This window comes from Diadema antillarum, unplaced genomic scaffold (assembly GCF_040938485.1).
Source record: "Diadema antillarum isolate AM-2024a unplaced genomic scaffold, OU_Dant_1.0 scf00000072, whole genome shotgun sequence".
In the NCBI taxonomy this organism is placed as follows: Eukaryota; Metazoa; Echinodermata; class Echinoidea; order Diadematoida; family Diadematidae; genus Diadema; species Diadema antillarum.
In genome coordinates this window covers 3180040-3193786 of record NW_027270961.1, presented here as the reverse complement: position 1 = coordinate 3193786, position 13747 = coordinate 3180040, and the positions used below count along the sequence as shown (strand labels likewise).

Genomic DNA, 13747 nt, shown 5'->3' with positions numbered 1-13747 from the left:
ATATTCGGCTCATCCGGACCATTGTCCATGACCGATATGTATGGTTTTGACAGCAAAATGCAGCAACTGAATATATCTATTCAATCAAACCACCCCCGTTTCCATAATTATTTCATCAACAGAGTTGCCCCCCTATTGAAAGAGTATGTCTTTAAACCCCATCTTCAAAATAAATCAATTCCCCTTGACTGGAAAAACAATTGCTGCGAAGCAATGAATAATGTAATGAAACTGAAGTGTAATTGGACTCCCTCGAGACTGCCAAGTCTCGTTAACCACATTCAGGAAATCGTAAGACTACAATTTGAAGATGCAAAACGAGCCATATACGGTAGAGGTAATTTCGAATTAGCTCCATGGATGAAAAGATTACGGGTTCTTCCGCAGGTGTGGATAGCTAAAACAGAAGACGAAAAGCAAAAGCATTTTCGGAAATTTCTTTCCCATAAGCGGAAAAAAATGAGCACTGTCGTATCTTCCGATGGGAAACTTGAACTTCCTCATACCCCCCTAACAGCTAAAAAACCCGGACAAAGGAAAAGGGTTAGGGCAGAGAGGATCTCTCTGCAAAACAGGCTGTAGTGCTTGACGTGAAGCGAGATCATTTAACGTCCCTGCTGCGATCTACCCCTCAATCCAATTGTGTGTTTTGTTTTGTTTTTTCGCACCCACTTCGTAAATAGGGCTATGACTTCTGATTAGAATTTTTTAGACCTCTAGTAATTTTGCAGGGGAGCTTTAATCCACTCTTTCAGATTTCCTCAAACCACCTGCACAGTTACACTATTTCTCGCTGAAGTTTTGTCGAGCCCACAGGAGGTGAAGGAAGACTTGTAAGCCGTGGTCACAACTCGCCGTACTTGCAAGTGCGTGCTGTCTACTTGCAAAAACGTGGGCAAATTTGAGGATCCGTACGTAGCAAGTACCGCCCTCAGTACGGATTTTGGAGCACGCAGACACGCCGTAGCACTTTTAGGACACGAGGAACTTTCGCTGCGTTCGGGATGCGGATTCACCCGAAGTGCGGGAAACGTACGTGCCCTCTACAGCGAACGTGCGTACAACGCACTGACTCCGTGCGTCTTTTAAATTTTTCCCATCACTTGCTCGACGGACGGCGCACGTAGCACGTACGTGTTGAGCACGTAATATGTGCGAAGCCCGTGCTTATTCGACACTTCCCTGAATTCAACTGTTTAATAGAGCACGCAGACCGTACCGAACTTGCCGAATAAGCACCTGCTCCGCACTTAAAACGCAAGTTGTGCGCAGTGATTTCTGCAATGAACACGAGCCGAGCCGGCGGAAGAGTATCATCATTTCGTTTCCAAGATGTCCTGATGTTGGCAATTATATATTCATACTGTTCTATTTCACCTACCGGCAGAAATGACCTGTAAGGATTATGGGATCGAAAAAAATCGCATACACAGAAAAATGATTGTTATATTACTAGAAAGGGCTTTCAAAACTCTTTCGAAGTTATTAAATATATATACATATATATATATATATATATATATATATATATATATATGTATTTAAACTACGGCGATCACTTGTATAATTGTACATGGTTATCTTTGATTGATCACGTTTGTTTTCTGTCGAAATGTGTGCCGCAGTTTCATCAACATGTTATTGTGTTTTTTTCTATATGTTTTTTTTTTCGGTTTTTAAGTATGAGTTTTGTTTTTGTTTGTTTGGTTTCTTTGTTCATTTCTGTATAAAAATGTATATCTATGTTGTATTTTTATCCGCACGGACCTGCGGAAGAACAGCCTTCGGGCTGAAGTATGTGCCGTGCATAAATAAATGAATGAAATGAAATGAAATGAAATATATATATATATATATATATATATATATATATATATATATACATTTGTATCATATTTTGCGGCACATAAGACACAGTCAAAAACTGCTTGAAGAAGCAAGGTACATAGAAATCTTTAGCTCTGAGTGGTCAGTACATGAATTGACCAGGTTTTTGGAGTTTTGAAAAATTTTTATATTTAAGAGCTGCACAAGCGTGGTTAAAAAAAAGGCATTGACCATCGTTGTCTATGTAGAACAGTTATAAAGTCAGTACCATTCTCTGAAATTGAGAATGTGTATATTTGAAATCAAGCAAGGAAGAAATTTCTATGACAGTATTACCTTATAGGGCCTTAATTGCAAACGTGACACCTTCAGACTCAGATAAAACTGTGCAAAACCATAGGCCTACATTCATTGTTCTAGTAATATGCTGATAAATCAAGCTCAAAAATACCTCCATGGCTGAAATGCCACCACCTCTGAAACTGGATATAAAGATGGTAGACTTCATAACAGCAAATCATATGCATCTCACCTCCAGTTCCATTGTGTTAGGATGTTTCAACCAAAATAACGTCATACAATGTCATTGTATACCAGTCCTGATATTGACAGTAGCCTATTAGCCTACATCAGATATACAATGCCATTTCATAGGTGATGTAACCTATGTCCTATACCTGATATAGCTTATTAACCCTTTCTCTGTCAGTGAGTCAAATATGCACACATTTCACATATTTCATTTAGTTCATTTATTTCAATCTCATTTTCTTTCAACAAAATATAAAAACCTAAACTTATAGACATGAAATGAATATGACACACAGAAGGTTAAACTACCATTTACACGAATGGAGAAGACGCATGATTATACATATTCTGAAGAACCTCGGAAGGTGGTCCTATAATAGTATTAGGCCTACCCCTAGCTTCTGACGGGGAACAAAATCATCGCACCTGCACGCACTTACAACATGCGACAGAGTAGGGATACCGTACGTGAGCAGCACGTGTAATTACAGCCTCCGCAAGAGAACGTGGCAATCGCACGCAGATTTTAAGTTGTAAGCACGTACAACTCACTTCCCACGTGCACAACGTACGATGCACGTAACCCCTCACGGCCAGGCGTGGCGTGCGGGCCACGTACTTACACCCTGCGCAATCGTGCGATTGTCGTGCGTTGACGTACTTCCTCCCTGCGCTAGTCACTTCCTCCCCACGTTTTTAGAAAAAACGTGAATGCCGTGGCCTCCGCCAAGAACGTACGGACGAAAAGCACGCACGGCGAGTTGTGACCAGGGCTTAAGTGCTTATAGTCCGTACGTTTTTGGCGGAGGCACGGCATTTACGTTTTTCCTGAAAACGTGGGGAGGGAGTGACTAGAGCAGGGAGGAAGTACGTCAACGCACGACACTTGCACAGTTGCGCAAGATGTAAGTACGTGGCCCGCACGCCACGCCTGGCCGTGAGGGGTTGCGTGCATCGTACGTTGTACACGTGGCAAGTGAGTTGTACGTGCTTACAACGTACAATCTCCGTGCGATCGCCACGTTATCTTGCGGAGACTGTAATTACACATACTGCTCACGTACGGTATTCCTACTCTCTCGCATGTTGTAAGTGCGTGCAAGTGCGATTATTTTTTTTTTCCCGTCAGATGTTGGGGGTAGGACTATAGGACCACCTTCCGAGATTTTTCAGATGTATAATCATACGTCTTCTCAATACGTGTACATGGCAGTTGAATCTTCTGTGTACCATATTTATTTCATGTCCATAGGTTTATATGTGAATTAAATGTGTAAATATTTGACTCACTGACAGAGAAAGGGTCAATACATCTGGGCCCTATTTCATAAAAAGTTGATATGATAGCAACTCTTGCTGGAATGGCAATTGTCAAAGTAACTTCAAGAATCCACCTTCCTGATTGGTTGTTGCCATTGGAAGTTGCCATTCCAGCAAGAGTTGCCATATTATATCCTAACTTCTTTTATGGAATTGGACCCAATATTTTGGTTTAAATAGACTAACACATTGGCACTGGAGATGAGCTTAGAATATACGTTTGTTATTTCAGATGCATATGATTTGCTGTTATGAAGTCTGCCATCTTTACACGCAGTTTCAGAGGTGGCCAGTGGTTCATTTCAGCCATCCAGCATATTTTGAGCTATAGATTAACGGCATATTGCTGGAACGATGGATGTAGGCCTATGGTTTTGCATTTTCTCTGAGTATGAAGGTGTCACGTTTGCAATTTATATAAGGTAATACTGTCATCATAGTAATTTTTTTCCTTGCTTAATTTCAAAATATACACAATCATGCTGAATTTCAGCTTAACTGAAATTGTACTGACTTTATCACTGTTCTACAAAAACAATGATGACCAATGCATTTTAACCAAGCTTGTGCAACAATTTGTCAGAACTCCAAAAACCTAGTCACTTCATGCACTGACCACTCAGAAGATTTCTAAATGCTTTTGCTTCTTCAAGCAGTTTTGACTGTCTCTTATGTTGTGCAAAATATATATATTTTTTCGAGCCAACAACCCCTATAGGGCATTTCTGCTCCCTATTAGGTGAAGTAGAACAGTACAAATACCTAATTGCCAACATCTTGGAGACGAAAATTAATGACACTCGTCCATCGGCTGGGCTTGTGTACCTTGCAGAAATCAGTGCGCCCAACTTGCGTTGTAAGTGTGGAGCAGGTGCTTATTTGGTACGATCTGCGTGCTCTATTGAATCACTGAACTCACGAAATGCCGAATAAGCACGGACTACGCACTTATCACGTGCTCAACACGCAAGTGCTACGTGCGTCGTCCGTCGAGCAAGTGACAGTAGGAAGACGCACGGAGTCAGTGCGTTGTACGTACGTTTACTGTAGAGGACATGCACACGGTGTACGTTCCCCGTACTTAGGGTGAATCTGTAGCCCGAACGCAGCGAAAGTTCCTCGTGACATAAAAGTGCTACGGCGTGTCTGCGTGCTTCAAAATCCGCACTGAGGCGGTACCTACTACGTACGGATCCCCAAATTTTGTCCACGTTTTTGCAAGTAGACAGCACGCACTTGCAATTACGGCGAGTTGTGACCACGGCTTGCAACAGTACTCCCTCCCCACGTTTTCAGAAAAAAAGAATGTGAATGCCGTGGCCTCCGCCGAAAACGTAAGGACTAAAAGAACGCACGGCGAGTTGTGACCAGGGCTAAAGGGATAGCCTGCGGCGTCTGTCGTCCGTCGTCCGTGCGTCGTCCGTGCGTCCGTCCGTCGTCTGTCCGTAACGCTACAAAACCTTCAATAACTCTTTACTCTGGGCTTCAATTGCAATCAAACTTCAAGGGAAGAGGGGTTATACAAAGTTTCACATTTTACCATGTATGAAGGTCACCTGAAGGTCAAAGCTCACAGGCAGGGGTCAATGAACTTATGGCCCAATGTTGAGTTTTTATGGCGCGTTTCTATTATGGGTCATAACTTTTGATCAATAACTACATTTGTGACCAAACTTGGATGGTAGATGTCCCTTGGGAAGTGGATGGTCACCACAAGGTCAGTAGTGAGAAGCATTGGTCAACGAACTTTTAGAGCCCAATGTTAAGTTTAAATGGCACGTTTATGACCCATAATAGAAACGCGCCATAAAAAAACTTAATATTGGGCTCTAAAAGTTCGTTGACCCCTGCTTGTGACCTTTGACCTTGTGGTGATATATCCACTCCCCAAGGGACATTTACCATTCAAGTTTAGTCACAAACGGACCTATGGATCAAAAGTTATGACCCATAATAGAAACGCCCCATTTAAACTTAAAATTGGTCATTTCGTTGACAAAATGTTCATTAAAGCCGTGGTCACAACTCGCCGTACTTGCAAGTGCGTGCTGTCTACTTGCAAAAACGTGGGCAAAATTTGAGGATCCGTACGTAGCAAGTACCGCCTCAGTACGGATTTTGGAGCACGCAGACACGCCGTAGCACTTTTAGGACACGAGGAACTTTCGCTGCGTTCGGGCTACGGATTCACCCTGAGTGCGGGCAACGTACGCGCCCTCTACAGCGAACGTGCGTACAACGCACTGACTCCGTGCGTCTTTTAAAATTTTCCCACCGTCACTTGCTCGACGGACGGCGCACGTAGCACGTACGTGTTGAGCACGTAATAAGTGCGCAGCCCGTACTTATTCGACACTTCCCTGAGTTCAACTGCTCAATAGAGCACGCAGACCGTACCGAACTTGCCGAATAAGCACCTGCTCCGCACTTAAACGCAAGTTGTGCGCAGTGATTTCTGCAATGTACACGAGCCGAGCCGACGGAAGGAATATCATCATTTCGTTTTCAAGATGTCCTGATGTTGGCAATTATACTGTTCTATTTCACCTACCGGGCAGAAATGCCCTGTAAGGATTATGGGATCGAAGATATCGCATACACAGAAAAACGATTGTTACATCACTAGAAAGGGCTTTCAAAACTCTTTCGAAGTTACTATATATATATATATATATATATATATATATATATATATATATACACACACTTGCATCATATTTTGCGGCACATAAGACATAGTCAAAAACTGCTTGAAGAAGCAAAGCATATAGAAATCTTGAGCTCTGAGTGGTCAGTACATGAAGTGACCAGGTTTTTGGAGTTTTGATTTTTTTTTTACATTTAAGAGCTGCACAAGCGTGGTTAAAAGGTATTGACCATCATTGTGTATGCAGAACAGTGATAAAGTCAGTACCATTCTCTGAAATTGAGAATGTGTATATTTTGTAATTAAGCAAGGAAGAAATTTCTATGACAATATTACCTTATATAGGGCCTTAATTGCAAACGTGACACCTTCAGACTCGGATAAAACTGCAAAACCATTGGCCTACATTCATTGTTCTAGTAATATGCTGATAAATCTATGATGATAAATCTAGCTCAAAAATGCCTCCATGGCTGAAATGCCACCACCTCTGATACTGGGTATAAAGATAGTAGACTTCATAACAGCATATCATATGCATCTCACCTCCAGTGCCAGTGTGTTAGGATGTTTCAACCAAAATAATGTTATACAATGTCATTGTATACCTGATATTGATAGTAGCCTATTAACCTACATCAGGTATACAATGCCATTTTATACGTGATGTAACCTATGTCCTATATCTGATATAGCCTATTAACCCTTTCTCTGTCAGTGAGTCAAATATGCACACATTTCACATATTTCATTTAGTTCACTTATTTCAATGTCATATTCTTTCAACAAAATATAAAAACCTATAGACATGAAATGAATATGACAAGCAGAAGGTTAAACTACCATTACACGTATGGAGAAGACGTATGATTATACATCTGAAGAACCTCGGAAGGTGGTCCTATAATTAGGCCTATACCCCTAGCATCTGACGGGGGAAAAAAATAATCGCACTTGCACGCACTTACAACATGCGACAGAGTAGGGATACCGTGCGTGAGCAGTGCGTGAGCAGCACGTGTAATTACAGCCTCCGCAAGAGAACGTGGCAATCGCACGCAGATTGTAAGTTGTGAGCACGTAGAACTTACTTACCACGTGCACAACGTACGATGCACGTAACCCCTCATGGCCAGGCGTGGCGTGCGGGCCACGTACTTACACCCTGTGCAACCGTGCGAGTGTCGCGCGTTGACGTTCTTTCTCCCTGCGCTAGTCACTCCCTCCCCACGTTTTTAGAAAAAACGTGAATGCCGTGGCTTCCGCCAAGAACGTACGGACGAAAAGCACGCACGGCGAGTTGTGACCAGGGCTTTAGTTAATACAAAATGATGTCATTTCATTGCAAATAATCATTTCATCGACGAAATGACTGATTTCATTACAAAATATTCCAAGCGACACTTGGCACTCCATAGTTTTTGTCCATAGTTTAAAACCATGGTTTCATTTGTACAGTGTACCACCTTCGTGAATTAGGGACATTATGGCACTTGCCTAGTTTCCTAATCATTGGACCGAAAATCGGTGATTACACCTCCCTGTATATACCGAATTTCGATCCAGTGTAACCTTTTCTCTACCCAGATGGATTCTTTTACTTTATTTTGACCGAGAATGCCTTTCAAAAGGCAGTAACGTGGCATCATAATTTATCCAATATTCTGCCATGTGTTGAAGGCGCAGCTTTAATAATGATGGATGTGCTTGGCCTTTTCTAAAAGGGCTGTTTATTTAACTTCATTTGGTCATGTAGGGATCTGACAATTTCTCAACCACACAACAGTCAAAGCGATCTAAAGCAGGTCATATGCATGGCCGGCGCAGCTGTGGAGGCCGTGGGGGCTCGGGTTCCCACACTTTTTGTGTACCACACAAAGGAATACATAAGGTGTCATCACTTTGGGCCCCCACACTTTTAAACCCGGAAGTACGTAAGTGGCGCTAAAATAGAAATAGGTAGGGATCTTGAAGTATGACGGCGGTAAGGTTATGGTTTTTCTCTGAAGACCTTTTTTTTTTGGGGGGGGGGGGGGGGCTTGTTAGCTCATGAAACCCGGAAGTGGGCCCCAACACTTTTGAAAACACTGCACCGGCCCTGATATGGTAGAAAATGTACCTGTCCATTATCCTCTTTGTTCTTTGTCTCCAGGGTGAACCATGGGCGTCACTAGGGAGATGCGCTGGGTGCGACCCCCCTTCAGACCCTTAAAAGAAAGAAAAAGACTTCAACATGCGAGCAACCTCAACGCCGGACGCTAAATGATCATTAATTTTTATCATCTTTTGTAATTATTATTTTGTTATTTTGCACCAGGAGCAAGAAATTCGTGGGGAAAAATTGCACCCCGGGCTCTGGCAGCACTGATTTTAAAAATATCTATTTTACAATGTTTATTATTTGTCAACCGTACAATGCACATCGTACGTTAAGGTGCACATACACTTTTGCGTGTACGTGTCCGTGTGCTGCAAGGATGTAGCGTCTATATATGTACAGCACTTTACTTCTTACCAATCGACATTGAAACTGCGAGAGCAAGTGCGAACCTTAGCCCAATAGAATTTTCCGAGGGGCAAGCATATCATTATTTTGCCCCCTCCCCCATGATAAATTCCCGAGATGAGAAGACTTCTGTAGATTTTTTTTTTTTCTGATAGAAATTTGTCCAAATATTTCACACAAAAAATGTGCACCAGGTAGCAGAATTTCACTCCTAAAAATGACAAGTCACTCTCGTGTGGGTGTGGGAGGGGAATACCCCTTCCCTCACCCTCTCCCGGTGGGTCTTTTCTCCATAATGGACTCCACACACCTCTAACGTTAGATTGATAGATTTACAAATGTTTTATTGCAAGTGTGCACCAGACCTGTCGCTTCACTTTCAAATGCAAAAATCCGTCGTGTGGGAGGGGATAATCATCTCCGTTGAATTAACCCTTTCTCTTCATATAATTAGTACACAAGGGCCCGAATTCACGAAGGTGGTACAGGTGGTGCAATATAAGAACAAATTGAATTGCTCGAACAATGCGATCACTTTTAAAGCTTTTGATGAATACAGTTCAGACTGACATGACGAATGATAACGTGAAAGTGGCTCGCTTTCTTTGCCCTTATACTGAGAGTAAAAGGAATAGTTTTCATCAATGATCACCGTCCTTCGCGGTGCTTTTTTTAACTATGTTTAATTCCAAAGAAATTTGATTGAAGATGATCTATAAACGTGACTTTTACACTCTGTTTTTACAAAAAGTCCCTCCAGTTCCCCCGCTCGGTCGCTTCGCTCCCTCACCAGGGATCTCACACCGTCACATAATGTACCCCCCCCCCCCCCCCCCCGGACGTTATAATAATAGTCCTTTGCAATGTTGTTTCCACTTCGTTTAATTCCTAGAAATTTGCTTTTAGATGCTCTACAAACGCGACTTTTGTAGTCTGCTTTCCTACGAAAAGGCCCTACCGTGGGAGGGGGTAGGATATCCCCTCCCATCCTCACCCCCTCACCGCTTGGTCATTTCGCTCCCTCGCTGAGGATCTCACACCGTCACATAAAATGTACCCCGACGAGATTTTGCCCCCCCCCCCCCCCAAAAAAAAAAGAAGAAAAGAAACAAAAAACAACAAAACAGAAGTGTTACGGCGCGCTTGTGTGAGTGTGTGTCACTTTGTGTGTTTAATAAAACTCTGGCTAATTTTAAATTCGGTGTAGTACGTAAAGTACATCTAAACTTCCCGTGACAATTCGTGAGTCCAATAGTGAATACAAAAAATTATGTCTTGAAGTATAATGTTTAACCCAAAAAGTCCAAGGGGGTGGGGGCACATTGTGCCCCTCTACCGGATTTTCGTTTGCCACTCCTTCGCCCTTAATCCAATTTCAATCAAATTTGGTGACTTTTCCTAAAATCTTATTGCAAACATTTTGATTTATAATTTAGCTATATTTGATGTTGCTGGTTGCCATGGCAACCATAAACTGACAACCATGTCAGTCAGATTTTGCATCTTTTTTCTGTTCCCATTTCATTTAACAGCATTACAATTATGAAATGGGTGTTTCTTGGCTGAAATTTGTTGAAGGATCAACATTTGAAGTAATTATGGTCCTGGAAAGTTTTTCTTATTATTTCCTTTGTTTTTATGCGACAAAGGCATAAAACAATAGATATAATAAAGATAATTGAAAACAATAATATTTTCTAAAGATTGCCCTTATATTTTGAGTTCTTTTGATTCCTTCACCAAAGTTATGCCTCTAATATCATTAGTTTATCATATTATCAATTTGCAATCTCAAAATTCCAGTATTATGCAAATATGAAATGTCATAACTATACATGTACCCATCCCAACCATTTCATCTCAGGTCTCATAATGTATCACTATGTTGATATGAATAGCGCCCCCAAGTTGTGTCCTTGAGAAATTTCAACCATAACAAATAATAAAATTCCACTTTGTTATCATTTGTGGCGAATATAAAAATGATTGGTCTATAACAAGACATATATAATGGGGATAAAGAAATTACATAGAAAAGTCATGTTTTTAGCATATTTCCTATGTATTTCTCTATATTTTGGCAAATAGCGCATCCATGGGTGACCTTGTGAAAATTCAAATGTACGGTCACGTAAAGTATGAGTTACTCTACCCACGTGCCAAATATGACGATGATACATCAAAACTAAAAAAAAAAACGTATATCGGGTGGGGGGCCCAATGTGCCCCCCCCCCCCCCCCCTTGGGCCTGCGAGGGGTCAAAATAGCTTGGGCTTAATAGGGTTAAAATAATACTCTATAGTAGAAAAAATGTCTGCATTGTAAAGGTGATGCAGAAAAACACTTTGAAAACAACTTATGCTAATGAATACGTGTCACTAACAATATACATGTATTATGCACAGTTTATGATTATGTAAATGGACATGATGATACAGGAAAAAAGCTGGGACGCCCTTGTGAACCAACCTGCTAATTACAGTGTTGGGACTTTTGAAGGCAAGATTGTTTCGTAAAGGAATGCTAGTTTCAGACGTTGAGTTATGTATTCTGTTATATTCTATTTCTTATCTCTTTTGGGATTTTTTACCTTTTTCTGTTTTTTGCTCTTTGCTTTACCCATGGTCAGTGATCTACATGATGCAAGCATCTGGTCAATGTGTTGAAATTCGCTGTTGCATCGCTGTCTGAAGTGATATTCCGGGCTTTCGATACAAAGAGGTCGCAACTCCAAATGCAGTGTTGAGGGTTGTCTCTTTCAAAGTTTAAGTAAGAATTAGTATGTGTACGTCTCCAGTACTGAGTGGTAGATACTCACAATCTATCGTATAAATGTACCTTGGAGTCTGAAAATGTTCAGCAACCTTTTTACGGGGAAACCTTGTAATTTTACTGTCATTTCGTTTAAATTCACACGTCTGGTCTTGAACTATGATGAAAGAGGTCTTAAAATACCTTCACCATATATGCTTATAGGAAGATGGGGTGGAAATGTGAGAAAATCTTTTCTTCCAGATATTTTAGAAGATGTATGTAATTAATATTGCACACCATTTTGGGATAGATAGACCCATGAGTATGTTTTCAGAAAGTGGCCTTATGTATATGAAACTCTGCCTTGAGAATACATGTGTTCTCAGGTCACCAATCCAGTGGCGTATTTTTTTTTTTTTTTTTTGGGGGGGGGGGGGGGAGGGGGGGATGGAGGCACGTGCCCCGGGACCCACTCGTAGGGGGCGTAGAAAACGAAAAAACAACAACAAACAGACAAAGAAAAATAAACATAGACTACGTCGATGTAGGGCAATTTGTCAATCAGTTGCAATGAAAACATCTCGACGGAAGAATTTGTTGAATTTGAATAACAAAGCAGTACCCGCTGCATGCTATAAGGATTAGAACCAACACTTGCTGTCGGGCGAAAGCTCGGTGGTCTAGTGGAGATGACGCCTGTCCGATGATCAGGAGGTCGTAGGTTCGAATCCTGCTCGAGTATGTACGCCCACGATTTTTTATCATGGTTACTACTAAAACACTGATCGATTCAGTGCTTGTTTACGTCGATGTAGGGCAATTTGTCAATCAGTTGCAATGAAAACATCTCGACGGAAGAATTTGTTGAATTTGAATAACAAAGCAGTACCCGCTGCATGCTATAAGGATTAGAACCAACACTTGCTGTCGGGCGAAAGCTCGGTGGTCTAGTGGAGATGACGCCTGTCCGGTGATCAGGAGGTCGTAGGTTCGAATCCTGCTCGAGTATGTACGCCCATGATTTTTTATCATGGCTACTACTAAAACACTGATCGATTCAGTGCTTGTTTACGTCGATGTAGGGCAATTTGTCAATCAGTTGCAATGAAAACATCTCGACGGAAGAATTTGTTGAATTTGAATAAAAAAAAGAAAATAAAGAGAATAAAAACTCACCTGGACCGGGAAGGGGGGGGGGGGGGGGAGGGGTGAGAGAAAAACAAATCAAAAAAGTTAAAAACAAAAAATGACAAAGTTTATTGTGTTCACACAAGAATTCCATGTTTTGTAAGCTGAAAGTTCTGCTCGTTCCCTGCTCTCGCTCGCTACAATTCATGTATATAAAAAAGGAGATAAGAACAAAACGTGATGATTCAATGATGACGCGGACAAACTGACATTGTATCTCGTGTTTACACATGCCATAGTTAAAAGGCAAAATGTTACACGGAGCAGCGGCTGCAATTTTATATCTTTCGTCTTTCCTTAGCCATCGCCCATTGGATCAAACGAGGGCGCCAAAGGTGTCGAACATACGGGGGTGGGCGCAAAAAACAAATCAAACAAGATAAGAACAAAGCATAATGATGACGCGGAAATATACAAATTTCGGCTCACATTATTTTTCAAGTCCTCAGTTTGGTGGTCTAAATCATTAACTATGAGGCCGACACTATATCTTGATTAGAATTGTAAGATTTAATAAGCAAAATATAAAATGAAAAGAATTACACGTTTCGTTAGCTTATATCATTATTATTACACATATGATGTAGACTTCACGGGCAATTGTAGTTATTTTGGTTGGTCGTCAAGGACAGTTGGCAATACTGTATTAGCGGATATTTTCCTTCTATAGGGTACCCTGTTCACTGTTGACAAATGTTCAGTCAGACGGCCATCCGATTTTTGTCACCCATGCGTTGCCGAGTTTCCATAAACACCTGGGTCGAAAGGGACGACGCTGGCAAAAAAAAAAAATAAATAAATAAATAAAAAATAATGTCCTCCGACGAAAACGCTGGACAGAATTCAAACTCGGAACCTCTGATTGGGAGTTGGCGGTCTTATCAACTATTAAGCTATGATGACCCCTATAACATTCCTTGAAAATAAAAAGGGTCTTCAACACGTCGCGTACAACAACGGATCATTGACGTGGG

At 41.3% G+C, this 13747-nt stretch overlaps 1 protein-coding gene and 1 non-coding gene across 2 annotated transcripts in view; one reads left to right on the top strand and one right to left on the bottom strand.

The window, feature by feature from the left end:
* Positions 1-13747, bottom strand: part of LOC139717202 (ER membrane protein complex subunit 3-like) — a 208802-nt gene that overhangs the window by 164313 nt on the left and 30742 nt on the right. The gene's annotated exons all lie outside the window — the stretch shown is intronic.
* On the top strand, positions 12255-12327 carry Trnai-gau (transfer RNA isoleucine (anticodon GAU)). Its single transcript has one exon. It is a non-coding gene; the product is annotated as a tRNA-Ile (tRNA).